Genomic DNA, 8,795 nt, shown 5'->3' on the forward strand with positions numbered 1-8,795 from the left:
GAATGACATAATATAGTTGTACCTCCACTTGTAAATAAATAGCCTGTCTGAGATTGACCTTTATGTGGATCAGGCAAATATCCTGCATCTGCATAACCAATTAATGATGACTTGGATCGATTTGAATAAAATAAACCCATATCAATGGTCCCTTGGAGGTATCTGAATATATGTTTAATACTATTCCAATGTCTTTGTGTTGGCGAAGAACTAAATCTTACCAATAAGCTTACTGAGAAAGCTATATCTGGTCAGGAATTATTGACAAGATACATTAATACCCCAATTGCCCTAAGCTATGGTACTTCGGTACCAAGAAGCTCTTCATCATTTTCATGAGGTCGGAATGGATCTTTCTTTATATCAAGTGATCTTACAACCATCGGGGTACTCAATGGATGTGCTTTATCCATATATAATCGCTTTAAAATCTTTTCAGTGTATGTTGATTGATGGACAAATATTCCATCTTTCATATACTCAATTTATAAACCAAGACAAAATCTTGTCTTTCCAAAATCTTTCATTTCAAATTCTTTCTTACCAAGATAAAATCTTGTCTTTCCAAGATCTTTCATTTTAAATTCTTTCTTCAAACAGTCTACTGCTTTTGGAAGGTCCCCATGAGTTCTAATGATATTTAAATCATCAACATACATGGCGATTATAACAAATTCAGATCCAAGACTTTTTATAAAGACACAAGGACAAATTGGATCATTCTTGTACCCTTCTTTCAACAGGTATTCACTCAGGCGATTGTACCACATGTGACCTGATTGTTTCAATCCGTATAAAGATTTCTGAAGCTTTATTGAACAAGTTTCACGAAAACTTTTATACGCTTCTGGCACTTTAAATCCCTCAGGTATTTTCATAAAAATTTCGTTGTCTAATGATCCATACAAATAGGCTGTGACAATATCCATTAGACACATATCAAGTTTTTCATGCACTGCCATATTTATGAGATACCTGAAGGTGATAGCATCCACTACAGGAGAATATGTCTCCATATAATCAATGCCAGGCCTTTGCGAAAATCCTTGTGCCACGAGTCGCGCTTTATATCTAACGACTTCATTTTTATCATTTTGTTTTCGCACAAAAACTCATTTATACCCTACTAGCTTTATATATTCAGGTGTTCGAAATATGGGTCCGAAGACTTCACATTTTCCAAGTGAAGTTAACTCTTCCTAGATAGCGTCTTTCCATTTTGGCCAATCATTTCTCTGTCTACATTCATCGACAGATTTTGGTTCAAGATACTCATCTTATTGCATTATTTCAACAACATTATAAGCAAAAATGTTATCGATAACAGTATTATTTCGGTTCCATTTTTTTCCCATTGAGACGTAACTTATTGATATCTCTTCATTCTCATTATTTTCAGGTACCTAGACTCCCCTAAGGTCTTATCAATTGTTATGTCTTGGGGCTCTTCTTGAGCCACTACCTCCATGTTATGATCACTTTGATCATTTGCTCATTTTCTTCTTCGAGGATTTTTATATTTAGAACCAATTGGTCTGCCACGTTTCAAGCATGGCTTACACTTATTTGCTTTAATTGATTGTCCTACCGGGATATCAACTCGAATTGGAGCATTAGCAGCTGGAATATGTGACTTAATCACCCTTGGTGGGCCAGTGAATACATCTGGCAATTGATTTGCAATATTTTGCAAATGAATAATCTTTTGAACCTCTTACTCACATTGATTTGTTCGGCTGTCACGACCCAAGTTCTTCCTCCATGAACTGTCGTGACGGCACCTAGTCTCTACGACTAGGTAAACCTAACAATTTGCAAAAAGTGGAAATAAAGATGCAAAACTAGCAATTTACGGGAAATATAATAAAGAAAGTTTAAAATGTCGCTCGGCATATACCATAATAACACTCTCGACCAATAACAACACTCCCAAAACCCGAAATCTCATGAAATCACAAGCTGTAGAATAACTACAAAGTGTTCTAACTCCAGAATGTCTAAACAAAACTAAATACAGGAGAGCTAAAGCTAGAGGGGAGAATAGAGAGAGACTCCTCGGTCTGCGGACGCGGCAAATATACCTCGAAGTCTCTGAAGGTCGCCTCGCCTCACTGATAATATGGCTAGGTCGAAGAACCTGGATCTGCACATGAAAACATGTGCAGGAAATGACATGATTACACCACGACGGTACCTAGTAAGTGACAAGCATAACCTCGGTCGAGTAGTGATGAGGAAGGTCAGGGCCCTTGTTAGTTTACGTGAGTCCACCAAATAGCAGAGTACCTGGTCCTCTACGAGATTCTACTGAGAATGCTAATAAAACTGCAAGTAAATAAGACAGAGGAGTTTTACGTGGAAAAATCCCACACAAGGGGATCAAAAAACCACGACCTACACCTGTAGGCTTTCAACTTCACTAACTTGTAAAAACCTATTACAAGCCACTTTGTAATGACTCCATTACAAAGAATTTACTCAACTAACTTGTGGTACTCTTACCACAAGCCACTTTGTGACTCCCTAGTTAAAAAGACTTTTACTAACTTGTGATGCTCTCACCACAAGCCAATTTGTCACTCTGCAGTTACAAAGGCTTTTGCTTATGACTAAACCTAGTCACAATATAAACTCAAGGAGTTTACGGATTTACAAGAGGATTCCTAATCAATGCTTCTAACTAAGCAGTTTAGGAGATACAATAAGTACAATCGCAAAGTTACAACTCAACTAGGACAATAACAAGATAACTTTAGGAACTGGTCCGTAGTTGCGTTCAACTTTGTTCTTCAAGCTCGTGAGGATTGATTTCTCTGTTTTTGCAAAAGACTTGAATGAGAAACTGAAACATTCAAGTGATGTTTTTGTATAAACTCATTGTTGGTACACCTTGATCACATCACTTGAAATGATGTGAGCACTTTAGTTGGTTAGAGAATGAGTGGGCGCTGGAAACAGTGCAGTGCGGTAGAAACAGTGCAGGCAGTCATGTCGTTTCCAGATGTGTCCAATTGACTTTGTACTGTTATGAAGAAATCACAAGGGTATCAGGTCCATATTTGGGTTCCTAGATCCTGAAGCTGTAGCTGTTCGCCTTTACCTGGAATCCGTTAAGCTTGCAGTATAGTCCAAGTAGGTCAGGTTCCCTATCTGGTTCTTAGCAGTAAATTTGTTAGATCATCAAAACATAAGGCAAGAACATTTAAAACCTATCAATTTCCCCTTTTTTGATGATGATAAACTTGACATTTATAGAGTGGATTTAGAGCAGTAAGAACCAGATTAAGTAAAGAACACAGGTTATCCCTGACTCTATGCCCTTTTGTACACATGTGTTCCCCCTGAGTCGATACTATTATCCATTTTCCCCCTTTTGGCATCATTAAAAAAACACAAACAGAAGAACAACACAAAGAAGTCCAGCTAAGCTAACTCATGCCACATATGTGCACACAAACATGATAGAGTATAGAAACACAGAAGTAAAGCACTAATATAATAAAAGAGGATATAATTTATATTAATAAAACTTTAATATGCCTTTGCTTAAATAATCAAAAGGCAACATTGGATTGTTAAAACGGGAGCAGTAGTGTTTCATCCCAACCACATGAAAAAAAGAAAACAAAAACATATGCCAAAACAACAGAAAAAAGAACATTTCCAGAAACTGGTCATTGAAGGGGTACTTAGGGGGCACTAGGAGTAAAGGGCTTGGAAGCTGCAACAAGTGTTTGGAGAACAAGGTCTATTTGGGCATTTCCCGACTTTTGCTCATTGAGTAGTTCTGCTTTCAGGTTCTCTACTTGCGCCCTAAGATCAACATTCTCTTTTGTCAAACGAGCTACTTCATCATTTGACACCGGAACCCCTTGGGCTTGTTGACCTTCCAGGATAGCATTCCTGGCCTTCAACCGACGAATTTCTTCTGTTGCACTATTTTGAGCATTAATAAGCTGTGAGACGGTTGATGTACTTCCAACCCCCCCCCCCATTTTTTTCTATACACTCGCATTCTTCTAAATTTGTCTGTGAGAAAGTCTGCTTCCTAGTCCCCATATTGCCTATCCCTAGTGGTACTTCAAAGAATTGAAACACTCGAGTAAGCAGGAACCCGTAGGGAAGGCCATGATTAACATATTTGAAGGTGGCAACCTTTTGCATGTGTTCGATCATAATAGCAGGCAGGCTCATAGGAGTAAAACTGTCTAGTTGCTCCATTAGGAACATGTTAGACTTAGAAGTCACTGACATCCTCTCAGCTCGAGGCAAAAGAACTTTGTTAACCAATTCGAACAGCAGCTGGTAGATAGGGAGTAGAACTTCTTATGGATCTGGTCCCCCTTCTGGTTTGCATTGTCTTTGACCACGACATTTCTGAAGTTGAACTGACACACATCCTTTACACTAGACACACCAGCTGTAGGAACTTTAAGAATCTCTCCAAGAAACTTTACATTAAACATGATGTCCATTCCATTGACCAAAGCACAAATGTGGTCAGTGTCAATGGGAAAGAGGCTAGCAAAGAAACTTTGTACCTCATCCTCATATACCTTAGGTGCATCTATTTGGAATAGATGTGTCCAGCGTTGAAACTCGACCATTTCCAGAATTTGGCGCATACCAGCCATCTCAGAGATTGATGGGTCAAATGTACGACCCAACAGAACTTTTTTATGCCTCAGGCGTTCAGAGACAAGGTTGACTTCACTTCTCATTCTCTTTAAAGAACCAGGTTCTTCAAAAATTTCATACTTGCGTTTGCCGGACTTCTCACCACTTAATTTTCCTTTTCTCTTGGATTTGACTAATACATCCTCATCAGACGTCGAGAACTCACTCACCACCTCCTTCAACTTGGACCTAGAGGTTGACCCCTTCTATATTGAAACAGGCTTCTTCTTTTTCGAAGACCGTCTAACCAGTGAACCAGGTTCATCTGGGATTTCCTCTTCCACCTCTACTACAGGGATCGCCTCATCACTTACATGTATACTGTCTTTCACCAACTTTCCCCTTTTCTTCTTACTACTTTTCTTGCTCTTTTGAAGGGCAAAATCGTAGTCCACCTTAGCTTGAAGCCTGGTAGTAGGTCGTTTGACTTTAGACTCAGGAGTAGACACAACCCTCCGCTTAACTATGAATGCATCAAGAGCCACATTATCTAGGTCCTCCTCATCACTGGGTCTCATTTTAAGTACTTGCATTTCCAAGGGCACAACGAATGTAGGAATAGAACTGTCCTGGCAATGAGAGCCCTGACCTCGGTCCTCCGGAGAGGGATCAGGTTCCTCATGTGAAGGCCCAGTAGTATCTGCTAGTGCATACCCTTCAATAGTTACAATGGCCCCTTCATCCCCCACACCTTGTACCTCGTTTTTCTGAGAGATGATCTCATGCAGTACACCATCAGCAGACACCACAAAGACGGTTACAACATTTTTCTCTTCTTTAAATGGTACTACTGCCACCACAGAATCGGTAGCAACAATGGTATAACTCTCTGTGACCTCAGGGTTTTGACCCTGTTCTCCGCTTGGTCTTTGACTGGTGGGAGCCTGAGAAGATGGAGAGAACGGAGCAACAATTTTAGGGATTTCTGAAATAGAGAGAGACGGGGAAACTAGGAGAGGTGTGACTGCAGCAGGAAGAGTAAGAGAGGGTAAGGAAGGCTCAGTAGGAGTGGAAGTCTCCATAGGTTTATCAGTAGTAGGTACGACGAAGGCATGAAGGTTGGAGTTTGTCTCAGCCATTGAAAAAGTGGTGTGAAGATGCTTTTGGGAAATTATAATGGAGGACTTATGGTTAGGGAGAATCAGAAAAAGGCTTTTTATGAGGAAAGGATAATTATGAAGAGAGAGGAATAAGCACCGGTTTTGAAACGACGGTTGGGCGTGGAGAAGTGCAATGTTTCAGAGGGAGATGGAACAATTTGAAGTGAAGAGATGTGATAGCAGGATCTGAAAAGTTGAATGACATGACAGTTGTGTTTTGTGCCCTTTTAAAGATGTGTATTAAAGGATGCACTGAACTACTAATCTTTGGTACAAGAACCAGGTGCTTGACCTTTTATTTGAAAGAATCAATCCTCTTTTATCAATCATGCACTGCATCTACAACTTCTATACTCATCATGCGTATTTACCTGCAATGGTATTAAAGTGAGTTAGACATGACCAGAAAACACTTTTAGCCAGTTATTTCTTGAAGGTGATTTTCATAGCCAGATAAAGAGGAATCAGGTTCTCAATTGGGCTTTAAAAGCCCCAACTTCACTCTGTTTCTTTCAAACTGTTCCCTGCTTAGTGCCTTGGTGAAAATGTCTGCAATTTGATCTTCTGTCCTGTAGAACTTCATACATATCATCCCTTTCTCCACATTGTCCCTCAGAAAGTGATGCCTCATATCAATATGTTTTATCCTTTTGTGTTGAACTGGATTCTTGGCCATATTGAGTGCATTGGTATTGTCACATAGAAGGGGCACACTCTCAGTGAGTACCCCAAAGTCCTCCAGTTGCTGTTTGATCCATAAAAGTTAAGCGCAACAGGATGCTGCAGCTACATATTCAGCTACAACTGTTGAAAGAGCCACTGAATTTTGCTTCCTTGTGCCCCAAGAGATAAAACATGAACCTAAGAAGTGAGCCATTCCAGAAGTGCTTTTCTTGTCCACAAGATAACCTGCATAATTTGCATCAGCATAACCAATGAGATTAAAATTGTCACCTGAGGGATAATACAGCACCAGGTCCTGTGTTCCTTTAAGATATCTCAATATTCTTTTGGCAGCCTTCAAGTGAGATTCCTTGGGATTTGATTGAAACCTTGCACACAGCCCCACACTAAAAACAATATCAGGTCTGCTGGCAGTGAGATAGAGGAGAGACCCAATAATGCCTCTATACATGGTTTGATTCACAGGAGATCCAGTTTCATCCATGTCCAGTCGAGTGGCAATAGCAATGTGAGTGTCTATCACCTTTGATGCTTCCATGTCAAACCTCTTCAAGAGCTCCCTGATGTATTTTTGCTGACAAATGGATATACCCTTTGGGGACTGCTTTACTTGAAGACCCAAGAAGAAGTTCAGTCCCCCATCATGATCATTTCAAATTCACTTCCCATGAGTTTTGCAAATTCTTCACATAGAGAATCAGTTGTTGCTCCAAAAATGATATCATCGACATAGACCTGAACAATGAGCAGGTTCCTTCCTCGTTTCTTTAAGAAAAGAGTGTTGTCAATTTTCCCTCTTTTAAAGCCATTTTCCAAGAGGAACTTTGACAACCTTTCATACCAAGCTCGAGGAGCCTGCTTCAGTCCGTATAAAGCTTTGTCCAGTTTAAAAACATATTAAGGGTGCTCATGACATTCAAACCCTGGAGGTTGATTCACATAGACTTCTTCCTTAAGAAGTCCATTCAAAAATGCACTCTTGACATCCATTTGGAACAAGGTGAATTCAATATGAGATGCAAAAGCGATTAGGATTCTAATAGCTTCCATACGAGCCACTGGAGCAAACGTTCATCATAGTCAACCCCTTCCTCCTGATTGTAGCCTTGAACCATTAGTCTGGCCTTGTTTCTTGTGGTAATTCCATGTTCATCGATCTTGTTTCTGAATACCCACCTGGTTCTTATAATGGTTCGATCTGAGGGTCTAGGTACCAGGTGCCACATATTATTTCTCTCAAACTGATGTAGCTCGTCTTGCATGACTATAATCCAATCTACATCTTTCAAGGCTTCCTTGATATTCTTGGGTTCTATCTGGGAGAGAAAAGCTGAGAAGACAAGTAAATTTCTGGCTCTTGACCTGGTTTGTACTCTGGAATCTAGAGGAGTAATAATGTTTCCCATTGGATGAGAGCTTTGGTGTCTCCAGTTAGACGTCTGAGGTTCATTCTGAGAGGAAGAGGATGTGTTTGGCTGGTTTTCCTCTGATTTTCTCTCATTTCCTAGTGGAGTTCCCTGAACTGCATCTACCACTCTTTCTTCAGCTTCAGTGGTTGAAATTGAAATGCTTGGTTCTTTTGAAGATGAAGCTGTATTATCTTCATTTAGCTCCTTTACTTGACTCATCATATCTACCTTTCCATTTGTCATGTTAATAACTTCACCAGGGACTAGTAGGGGTTCTCCATCTTGATCTTCCTCAACACTCTTCTCACAGGATGGATAAGACTCATCAAAAATAACATGGACACTTTCCTCAAAACATTGAGTCCACTTATTATATATCTTGTAAGCCTTGATTTGAGATGAGTAGTCCAGAAATATTCCTTCATCACTCTTGGCATCGAATTTACCAAGCTGATCCTTTCCATTGTTGAGAACATAGCATTTGCACCCAAATGTTCTTAGGTGAGTCAGCTTGGATTTCCTTCCATTCAATAATTCATAGGGGGTTTTATTCAGAAGAGTTCTGATCATGCACCTGTTCACCAAGTAGCAGGCAGTGTTGACAACTTCAGCCCAAAAGTTCTTTGCAATTCCACTATCGATCAACATTGTTCGTGCCATTTCTTCCAGAGTCTGTTCTTCCTTTCTACCACTTTATTTTGCTGGGGAGTTCTGGGAGCTGAAAAGTTGTGAGTGATGTCATTTTCATTGCAGAATTTATCAAATTTGACATTGTTAAATTCTATCCCATGATCTGATCTAATGCATGCAACTCTAGACTCCATCTTCACCCGAATTTTCTTCACAAAAGCCACAAACATCTCAATAGTTCCATCTTTGGTTATGAGAAATAGAGTCCATGTAAATCTGGAGTAGTCATCCACTA

Source organism: Nicotiana sylvestris, chromosome 12 (genome assembly GCF_000393655.2).
Source record: "Nicotiana sylvestris chromosome 12, ASM39365v2, whole genome shotgun sequence".
NCBI classification, from domain to species: Eukaryota; Viridiplantae; Streptophyta; class Magnoliopsida; order Solanales; family Solanaceae; genus Nicotiana; species Nicotiana sylvestris.